This window comes from Suricata suricatta, chromosome 4 (assembly GCF_006229205.1).
Source record: "Suricata suricatta isolate VVHF042 chromosome 4, meerkat_22Aug2017_6uvM2_HiC, whole genome shotgun sequence".
Taxonomy (NCBI): Eukaryota; Metazoa; Chordata; class Mammalia; order Carnivora; family Herpestidae; genus Suricata; species Suricata suricatta.
The window spans coordinates 99,425,177-99,436,616 of NC_043703.1; the positions used below are offsets into that span (position 1 = coordinate 99,425,177).

At 42.0% G+C, this 11,440-nt stretch overlaps 1 protein-coding gene across 3 annotated transcripts in view; it reads right to left on the reverse strand.

Moving 5' to 3' along the window:
• Positions 1–11,432, reverse strand: part of ASB3 (ankyrin repeat and SOCS box containing 3) — a 91,271-nt gene extending 79,839 nt beyond the window's left edge. For 2 of the 3 annotated variants that reach the window (XM_029937344.1, XM_029937345.1), the window contains exon 1: positions 11,255–11,431. The gene's annotated coding sequence lies outside the window, so the exon portion shown is untranslated. Of the gene's footprint in view, positions 1–11,254 lie in introns of all 3 variants that reach the window. The other variant, XM_029937346.1, reaches the window with a different exon arrangement.
• Between the last annotated feature and the right edge of the window lie 8 nt (positions 11,433–11,440).

The following is an 11,440-nucleotide window of genomic DNA, read 5'->3' on the forward strand; positions in this document are numbered from 1 at the left end:
ACCACATTTGGGGGCACCTGGGGGGCTCAGGCAGTTAAGCATCCAGCTTTAGCTCATGTCATGATCTCACAGTTCATGGGTTTGAGTCTGGCATTGGGCTCTGTGCTGACAGCTAGCTCAGAGCCTGAAGCCTGGTTGAGTTCAGATTGTGTATCTCCCTCTCTCTCTGATCCTACCCTGCTAGCGCTGTCTCTCTCTGTCTCTCAAAAATAAATTAAAAAAAAAACATAAAAAAAAATTTAAGAAAGAACCACATTTGGCATGCCTAGATAGCTCAGTAGGTTAAGCATCTGACTTCAGCTCAGGTCCTGATCTCACGGTTTGTGGGTTCAAGTCCTACACTGACAGTTTGAAGCCTGAGGCCTGCTTCAGATTCTGTGTCTCCCTCTCTCTTGGACCTTCCCCTGCTTGTGATCTCTCTCTCTCTCTCTCTCTCTCTCCCTCCCTCTCCCCCCCCCCACCGCACTCCTCCAAATAAATAAACATTTAAAAAAAAAAAAACATTTGGTGAAGAGACATCCAACCAAGCAAACCAAGGGATGCCTAGTTGATAAAGAGGCCAACTCCAGATTTCAGCTCAGATAGTGATCTCGGCTTTTCAGTTCAAGCCCCACTTCAGGCTCTGTGAGGAGCCAGTGGGGACACTGAGGAGACTGCTTGGTATTCTTTCTCTCTTTCTCTGCCCTTCCCCTAAAAATAAATGTAAAAGTACATTTATTTATGTATTAAGTAAATACATTTTTTAAAAAGCAAGTCAATTTTATCAACATAAAGGCCATGAAATAAAATATAAGCAGAATACAGGGGCACCTGGGTGGCTCTGCTGGTTAAGCGTCTGACGTTAGCTCAGGTCAGGATCTCACGGTTCATGTGTTTGACTCCTGTGTCGGACTCTGTACTGACAGCTCAGAGCCTGGAGCCTGCTTCAGATTCTGTGTCTCCCTCTCTCTCTGCCCTTCCCCTGCTCACATTCTGTCTTTCTCTCTCTCAAAAATAAATAAACATTAAAAAAAATTTTAATACAAACAGAATAAAGAATGGCAAATTATTAATTAAAACTAATTAAGATCAGAGAAAGCCTCAGAGAAAAAAATAGTTGTTCACAGATCAAAGAATAATAATGAACTTTATGTAGCAAATACTACATATGCCAAAATCTATTCCAGGCACTTTACATATATTAATTCCCATTTTCTTGAATGATGAAAACGAGACAAAAAGAGTTGAAATTAAACATAATAATACTATCATTTACTGAATATTTACAACATGCCAGGCACTATGCTAAACACTAAAAAGGAACAAAATGAAATTAAGGACTTTAAAAATAAATTGTGAGAGATGGCAACTTTCTTATTTTGTTCTCCACTGGTTAAGTTTTAACTTCAATGAGACTCTTTCCTAAAATAGGATAAAGAATAAAAAAAAAAAGAAAAACAATTCATTGAATTACCCATATCCTATAGACATAATTTTTTTTTTTTATGTCTTCATTTTGAGAGAGACAGAGAGTGAGCAGGGGAGGGGCAGAGAGAGAGGAAGACACAGAATCTGAAGCAGGCTCCAGGCTCTGAGCTCTCAGCACAGAGCCCAATGTGGGGCTCGAACCCACGGTCTGTGAGATCATGACCTGAGCTGAAGTCGGCCACTCAACTCACTGAGCCACCCAGGCACCCCATGATTTTTAAAATTTAAACAAAGTATGCTTTGCCCAGTTTTCTCAACAGCATTAATTGGTTTATTCAACAAATACCTGTGAATTATCTACTCTGTGTAAGATAAACTAAGAACAATAATTTTCCTCCACTTCCTATCAAAATTCCACTACAATGCATTTATTCGTTCCAGAAGAGAAAGAAGCAGGTGGGAGTACACTGGGGATCAAGGCAGCGCGGGAAAAACTGCCATCTAGAACGAACGCAGGCACGTGCACAAGAAGACTGCACACGGAGAAGCCATCCTGCCAGCAGAGCCTGGAGAACTACCAAATATGAAACAGGAACAGAGGGCGGGGCTGCAGGATTACAATCAGGATGATTAAAATATGTGTATGCAACAAACAGCCAAGCCAAAACCTTACCCCACTCCTTTACACAGAGAAAGTCCAACAGCAACTGTGTTGGTTTCTAGCTAAAACCACATTTGTTTTTCTTAATTGAACAATCTGCCCTGAAAGCATCAGAGCATCTTCATGCTCCCTAACAAAGCCTTCCCTATTTGGCCATAGGCTGAAGGCAGAGAGGGGAGAAGCAGCTCTTTTCCTGCATTTCATCCATGGACCCTAAACTGAAGCCCAGCAATTGATACCATGCTCATTTACAAAGAGCTCAAGATTTTTTTTTTTTTTAAGGAAAAGCACAGGCACAAGACAAAAGGATGAAAATACACAACTAACTTGAAGGAAGTACCACTATTTCTGAGACCAGAAGATAAATGTTTAAGATTTATAAGTGCTTTCCTAAAAGAAATTCACAAAGGCACTGCATCCATGAAAAATGAGCAACCAGAGGGGCACCTGGGTGGCTGAGCATCTGACTTCAGCTTGGGTCATGATCTTGCAGTTCATGAGTTTGAGCCCCATGTCAGGCTCTCCACTCGCTGTCAATGAGGAGCCCGCTTTGGGTCCTCTGTCCCCCTCTCTGTGCCCCTCCCCTGCTCAAGCACTCACTCTCTCTCAAAAATAAACATTTTTTAAAAAATGAGCAAGTTGAGGGGAGGGGGGAAAAGAGGTGGTGGTGATGGTGGAGGGCACTTAAGGGGAAGAGCACTGGGTGTTGTATGGAAAACAATTTGACAATAAAATATTATGGGGAAAAAAATAAAAAAATAAAAAATAATAATAATTAAAAAAATTTAAAAAAAAATGAGCAAGTTGGGGCGCCTGGGTGGCTCAGTCGGTTGAGCCTCCGGCTTCGGCTCAGGTCAGATCTCACTTTCGTGGGTTCAAGCCCCGCGTCGGGCTCTGTGCTGACAGCTGGCTCAGAGCCTGAAGCCTGTTTCCGGTTCTGTGTCTCCTCTCTCTGCCCCTTCCCCTCTCATGCTCTGTCTCTCTCCGTATCAGAAATAAATAAAAAAAAAAATAGTAAAAAAAAGAGCAAGTAGAGTATACCTGAAACTAGACAGCATGACATAAGTTTAACTGGCAGCAGTTACTTTCTTTCATAGTAAAAAAAAAAAAACAAAAACAAAAACAATAGTGAGCCTTAAAATATATGGCAGAGGGGGAATGTTATAGTAGACTTTAAGAAAATAATCAAATACAAGTCATGAACTTTGATTGAAAAAGGAATAAAGGTAAATAAACAGTAAAAATTGAAATCATTATTATTTTCCAAAGATGTGACCATAGTATACATCTTAGGTCATACAGGAGTCTCCTCATTCTTAGTCATTGACTTTTTTAAACATCCAGGCCACTGGTCTTATTCAAGGTGCTACATTTTGGATTATTTTCTTAGGCTTGGCAAGAATACAACATAGGTATTGTTGTACACAGGTGTTGTTGCATACTTGGGAGTTTTAAAAATTCATTCTTGTACAGGACGCCTGGGTGGCTCAGTTGGTTAAGCATTCAACTCCTAATTTCAACTCGGGTCATGATCTCACACTTTGTGAGATCAATCCCTGCATCAGGTAGTCCACTGGTAGTGTGGAACCAGCTTGGGACTCTCTTTCTCTCTCTATCTCTGCCTCCCCACCGCCCACATCAAAATAAATAAACTTAAAAAATATATTTTTTTAATTTATTCTTATAGAAATTTCTTAGTAAAAACTTAAAAATATAAAGCATGTGACTAAAAAAAGAATCATGCTAGCTTGGCTTGAAATCAAATTTCCACTCTCCTTTTTTCCTCTTATGCCTAAGAAACAAATACGATATTCACATTTGCACCTGGGCATTTGCTGGCATTCTGTGATCTGTGTGTGTTATATTTTAACCAAAAATGTCTAAAGGCCAAAAGCTTTTCTTTTCCTTTATCTTTCCCAAAATGTGCATCCCAGTTCTCCTGTGTCTTCTTTCTTATTACTGTGGAACAAATTATATTCAAAGCAGGAATTGGAGGGGGGGAAATCAGTATTGAAAATGAAGAGAAAAGGGCAATTACATTCTACGGCAGCCTCTGGAGTAGTTAGTACTACACAACTTCAGACTGCACACCAGCTGTTCAGTTGAGCAAATGTCATTATTTTTACTGGTTTTGCCCTTTTTATATCTAAATGAGAAACAAAGAGATTTGGGGTAACTTTTAACTCAAAACCCAACTGTTTGGTTCCCATTTGTGATTCATAAAAATTTCAACTGAAAAAAATTATACAGTTTTATTATGGCATATTTTATAGCATGGCATAAATATATAATTTTGTGTGTGTGAATTATATTAGAAGGCAGTGTTAGCTGCATCACAGTTTCCTCATCAGTAAAATGGAGAAAACAATAAAGCCTACCTTTTGGGTAGGGTATTATGAGGAATAAATCAAAAAAGTTAATATAAAGTGCTAAAAATAGAGCCTGGACACAACATCTGTTACATGAACATTATATATAATAAAAGTGAATCATCAATAATTCTTACATCTTACTACTTATTTTCTCCATTTGAAGGGTAAGAGTTCTGAAGAGGTTAAGTAACACACCCAAGGTCAGCCATATGGTTAGGTAGCAGAGCTGTCATCAGAATCTAACCAGCCTAACTCCTAACATCTCACTATTTTTTAAAAACAAAAAATTTTTAACATTTATTTTTGAGAGAGAGACTGAGAGCGGTCAGCACAGAGCCTGACAAGGGGCTCAAACCTACAAACCATGAGATCATGATCTGAGCCTAACCGACTGAGCCTCTCACTATTCAGTTGCACAGAGTTTGTATATAATTATTTATTCAGCCATAGCCTTAATGGTGGGAATTCAGATATCCAGAGGATTTTTTGCCACTATAGATAATGCCACAATCAATACCTTTGTACATACATCCTTATGTATCATGGCTTTTTTTTTTTTAATACCTTTTTTAAGCTTATTTTTGTGAGAGAGAAAGAACACAAGGCAGGAGGGGGGATAGGGCAGAGACAGAAGAGAGAGAATCCCAAGCAGGCTCCACGCTGTCAGTACAGAGTTCAACATGGGGCTCGATATCATAAACCATGAGATCATGACCTGAGCCAAAATCAGAAGTCAGACACTTAACCAACTGAGCCACCCAGACCCCATGGAGCTTGTTTTTTTTTTCAATCTTTAGTTACTTTTGAGAGAGACAGAGCATGAGTACGGGAGGGGCAGAGAGAGAGGGAGACACAGAATTTGAAGCAGGCTCCAGGCTCCAAGCTGTCAACACAGAGCCCAATGCAGAGCTTGAACTCACAGACTGCAAGATCATGACTTGAGCTGAAGTCGGATGTTCAACCAACTGAGCCATCCAGGCACCTCAGGGCTTTTGTTTTTAAAGGAGAAAATCCAAAAAGTAAAACACTAAGCCAGGGTTTGTAGAATTTTAACAGAAACTACTAATTTTAAAACATTATAGCAGGTCTATCCTTTTATAGCATCTGGATTTCCTCTCTTACTAAAAATTGTCATCTCTACTCCAGTTACATAAATATTCTCCTAATTTCTTCATATAGATACATATCTTAAACCCCTTTACAATTTACTTTCTGTGTATTTTGTGAAGAGGGGATCTAGTTGGTTTTCTTATATGTGGATAGCAAATTACACTCGCAGTATTTATTACTTAAAACATCCTTTTGGGGAGCCTAGGTGGCTCATTTGGTTAAGCATCCAACTTTTGATCTTGCCTCAGGTCACTGTGCTGACAGTGCAGAGCCTGCTTAGGACTCTCCCTCTCCCTCTCAACCCCTCCCCTGCTTGGGCATGCATGCTCACTCTCAAATTAAATAATTCTTTTTAGAAATCTGTTTCGCACCAGGGGGAAATGCCACCCTTGCCACATATTAAACTCCTTATGTCATTCCCAAGCTTCTTTCCTGCACGCAAACCAAATTACTTTTGATCTCAATAAGTCTTGGGCTCATGTTCTTTTATCCAGTTAGAATAGGTCTTTCTCAGCTCTATAAATCCAAATCCTACCATCTGTTAAGGTCCAATACAAATGCCAGGACTACTTGACTAGTTTCTACCCTTCCTTCCTCTCATCCCTTACTAGAGGTAATCACTCCCTCCTTTGAATGTCCACAATACTTTATCTGTACAGTACTTTTCCAACACTTCCCACTTAGTAGAATTAGTTACATACAAGTCCTATCTCCTTTTCTAGGTGGTAACATTTTGATGGGCTTAATCTGAATCTACTTCATTTTATAGCAGCCTTAGTACTTAGGATAGTGCTCCGAAGCCGTATTTGTTAGATGAATAACTGCACAACTTTCTTGTTCCCTCTCCAGATCTGCAGTTCTGCAACTAACTGAAAATTGCTGCATTATGACTAACTCTCTTATATGCAGAAAAAAGTAGCTTTGCCAAACACAGGAGGATTTTTTCCATAATCCATGAATCAGAAGTTAAAATAACTGAAATTTAAAATTATGTATTTTATACTACAGTTCTATGAGAAAAAGTCAAGACTATTAAATGAAACAGTATTGACTATATTTTTCAAAATAACAATTTCTAGGCTATGATGGGTTAACACAGATTCAGAACAATCTTCTACATCTCTATATTGAAGTCCTCTATGATGATGACCAATGTGTGTAATAATGACATTAGTACAAGTTAAGATTAAGTGACTTATGAATCAGCAAAGACACAATGCCAACAGTACCACTGTTTCAGCACAGTACCATCCGAATTACAAGCAAAGGAGGTATTCACTCCTCTGACAAATTTTTGAAGTGCCAGGAAGGTCCCCTGCTTGCCCATAAACATCTTCTCAATCGGTGACAAAATGCTATTGCCTAAAAATGTATCATGAATAGTCAAGGATTTCACTTAAGAGTCTAAATCAGCAGTTCTCAATCATGGGCCATTTTTCCTGCCAAGGGACATCACATGGGTGGGGAGGGACTGTCAGTAGCATGTAATGGACACCAAGCAGGTGATGGGGGAACATAAGGCAAGCTGAGAGTACAGTACAGGCTAACAGCACCCCGCAGGGTGGAATACGTGTAATGTTTCCCGGATACTCCTGGCTACTCAAGATCAAAGGAAAGGGGTTTAAGTGCTTGCCACGGTAATGTGGGAAACTAAAGCAAACTAAAAATTAAATCCCCTTACTGCCTACAGCCCTTTGACAAGTCCTTGAAACAGGCAGAGTGAAAGGGAATCTTGGCTTAACAGTAATATAACCCCAGGATCCTGTAAGTCTACTTTAACATATAAAAATTCCTTTGGAAACTTCCTTGATCTCAATTCCCTCAAGATACATGCTGGCAATCATATTCTGACTTATGGCCCCCTGATACATATCTGAAGGGTCTTGATGCTTTACTACACCATAATAAATGGCATTTTCCTAACAGGAGCCAGCCCCTCAAGGACCTGGAAACCTCGTTTCCAAAATACCTTAGAGACTCTATCTCAAACCCCCTCCCAACGTGAGAATATATAATCAGTTACCTGTGACAACCCCAGTGTAGCTCTTTCTGCCCATGGGTCCTGTCCCCATGCTTTAATAAAATCACCTTTTAGTACCAAAGGTGTCTTAAAGAATTTTTCTTGCGGTAGACTCAGGACCACTCCACCATCACCCCCAAAACCCCATACCACAAATACCACTAAACATCATACAATCCACAGCATGGCCTTTCCCAACGTGGGATAACTGGCCCTAAACATCAGTAATGCCAAAGCTGAGAAACTCTGGTCTATCCTCTCCTAAAATGCAAAAACACATTGTTTGTAATTTGTGCATAACTTAGCAAGCCCTCCTCTTCAATCTGGTCCAATCAAGCCTTTTTCTCCTCGACTTGTCCTTCATGCTGCCAAATTCTGTGGTTACTAACTTATCCTCAACTTAACTCAGCCATTTGGTAACTCCCTCCTTTAAAATACTTCTCTTGACTTTCTTGATAGCTCAGTTTCCTAATTTTCTTTCTGCTTCAATGGGCACACCTTACCAGTCCATTCTGTTAACTCTTCAGTTCTCTTCCATATTTAATTGTTGCAATGACCCTTTTCTTCCCTTTGTTATCCTTATTTTTTTCCAGAGATGATCTCAGCCAGAACCATGGCTTTACCCTCCTTGTTAACCATTAACATAACCTCTACATGCTAATAACAATGAAATTTCTAACTCCAGCCCTGACATCCCCACAAAGCTTCAGACTTATTTAACCAACCTGTTAGCTCCACTGGGATGTCAATATCTGTAACTTAACATGTATAAAGCAGAATTCTGGATCCATAAATTATTGCTATTGTCATAAAATACATATCTGGTAAAATGTTAACAACTGGGAGATTTGGGTTTGATTCTTGTAACTTCTATGTAAATTTGAAATTACTTTGAAAAAAATAAAACAAACAAAAACATACGGTTTCCATCAGTCCACATTCTGTTCTTCCCTCTTTCCATAAACTGCACCACCAGTTCCTCATAGAAAATATCATCATAATTACTTCACCTTTCTAAGAACATGCCACGTCTAACCTACCAGCAAGTTAAAGATGCCCTACTGAAAAATGTACTCGGCATCAGGCCCCTCTTCCCCATTCATTCTCCACTGCTACCAGCTTCCTAACCGGTCTCCCCGTCGCCACACTCGCCCCTACTGTATTAGTTTCCTGCGGCTGCCGAAACAACTTACTACAAACCACGTAGCTTAAACAACAGAAATGTACAGTTTCACAGTTATGGGGGTTCAGTCTGAAATGAAGGTGTCAACAGGACACTGCTCTCTCTGAAAGCCCTTGGGGAGGCTCCTTCCTCACCTCTTCCTAGCTTCCGGGGATTGCAAGCAAATGTTGGTGCTCCTTAGCTTGCGGATGCATACTCCGCTCTCTCCCTCCTTCTTCAGAGTATTCTCTCCGTAGGTCTTGTCTGTGTCCAAATTTCCCTCTTCTTATAAAGACACTAGTCAGCAGATTAGAACCCGCCCTAATTCAATCTGACCTCATCTTAACTTGATTATATCTGCAAAGACCCTACTTCCAAATAAATCCACACTCACAAGGTCCCAGGAGTTAGAACTGCAGCATATCTTTTTGTGGAACACAATGTAGCCCATAAAATCCCCTATAACCAATTTTCCACACAGTGGCCATAATCTTCACGAATGTGCATCAGGTCCGGTCACTCTCCTGCTTACAGGTCTGTGTCCAGCTGGCCTCTTCCCGACTCTCAAACATCATCTCCTACCAGGTCTCTCTTACACTCTAGCCACACTGGCCTTCCCTTCTGTGCCTCCAACACACCATACTCGTCCCTGCCTCAGGGCCACTGCCTGGAAATTTGTGTGTGGCTTCTTCCTCACCATTTCAAGTTACACAAATGTTACTTCCTGACAGTTTACTCTGACCATCTACCTAAGCAGCACACCAAACATGTACTCTCTTTCACATAAGCCTAGTTTCTAAGCAACATTTACCAGTACCAGATGATGAGGGAGCGTGGGGCAAGATGAGGGAAACTAAGGCAAATGAAAAAGTAAATTCCTTTACTGCCTACAGCCCATTGACAAATCCTCAAAACAGGCAGAGTGACCTCCCTCTAGGAGCTCAGCTGCCTCGATGATGATGACACTTTGCTGGGGGCCAAAGGGAATCTCGGCTTCACATTGTCCTGACTCTCCAGGATCCTGTAAGTCTACTTTAACATATAAAAATTCCTTTGGAAACTTCCTCGATCTCAACTCCCCCAGGATGTATGCTAGCAATCATACTCTAAGCTTATGGCTTCCTGATACACGTCTGAAGGGTCTTGAGACTTTACTACACCATAATAAATGGCATTTTCCTAACAGGAGCCAGCCCCTCAAGGTCCAGAAAACCTTGCTTCCAAAACACTTTAGACACTTACTCTATCTCAAACCCACTCCCAACCTGAGGGTCATAATCAGTTATCCGGGGCACCAGGGGGGCTGGGAGTTGGGTAAATTCAGCTCAGATCAGGAATTCACAGCATGTGAAGCTTGAAGTCTGCTTCAGATTCTGTCTCCCTCTCTCTCTGTCCCTCCCCTACTCATGCTCGCTCGCTCGCTCTCTCTCTCTCTCTCTCTCTCTCTCTCAAAAATAAACCTAAAGACAAAAGTCTTTTAAGTTACCTGTCACAACCCCAGTGCAGCTCTTTCTGCCCATGGGTCTTGTCCCCATGCTTTAATAAAATCACCTTTTTTGTACCAAAGCCATCTTCAAAAATTCCTTCTTGGCTGTAGGCTCTGAACCTCCCCCCAATCACCTCAAAATTCCAGCACCAAAGAGCTTACTTATGTGTTATTTATTTAGATACCTCCCCCCATTACTTGAACATAAGCTCTATTGAGCCAAATTCCATTATTATAGCCCCAGAGACTAAACCAGAGCTTTACAAGTATTTTTCATCTTTATTTAATTAAATGTGTCTTTTTCTTTAAGACTTTAAGTAGTCTCTATAGCTGAAGTGGGGCTCGAACTCAAAATACTCAGATCAAGACTCATATGCTCTACCAACGGAGCTGGCCAGGTGCGCCTGTTTTGTTTTACGTTTATTTTTTTGAGGGAGACAGAGACAGAATGAGAGCAGGGGAGGGGCAGAGGGAGAGGAGGACACAGAATCCGAAGCTGTCAGCACACTCTGAGCTGAGTTAATAGTCTGCAGAGAGCCCGACGCTGGGCTCGAACCCACGAACCGTGAGATCATGACCTGATCCGAAGTCGGACGCTCAACCGACTGAGCCACCCAGGCGCCCCAGAATCACGGCATTCTTATACTGAGGGAAGGCAGGATTCCCCGGCTCCGGTATCCTCTAACCTAGGGAAGCAGAGGCACTGAGCAAACTGCCGTGCGTTAGTCGGTAGCTGCAAGGCACAGATGTGACCATAGCCCAGAGCTGAAGAGGAGAGAAGCTTCAAGCGGGAAAGAGGAAACGTACAGATGCGACGTGCGGAGGAAAGGAGAAAGGAAAAGCGGCTGGAGGATAGATCAGTCAGAAACACCGCCACTTCTCACTTCTCATTGCCACCTCGAGTTTTGGCATCTAAAGTCTACACCCGCCGCGCTCACTCTCCTCTTCCCGCTCAAGTGCGGGCCAAGCCGCCGCCCACCCGCTAGAGAAGCGCGACGCTGGCAAGGAGGGAGGCGCCGCAGCCTCCCGGACTCACCGGCTCTCGGGGCCGCCACTTCCGCGCGTAAAGGCCTGGTCCGAGGCGGGGTCTTCCGAAGTCCGCTCCCCAGAGGCCACCAAGTTCGATTTCTCCTCTCCCCCCAACCGCGAGAACGCCAACCGCGTCCGGGCTTCCGTAGGCGGACGGCTTGGCGGCCCCGGATGTTGATATGTCGCCTGCCCC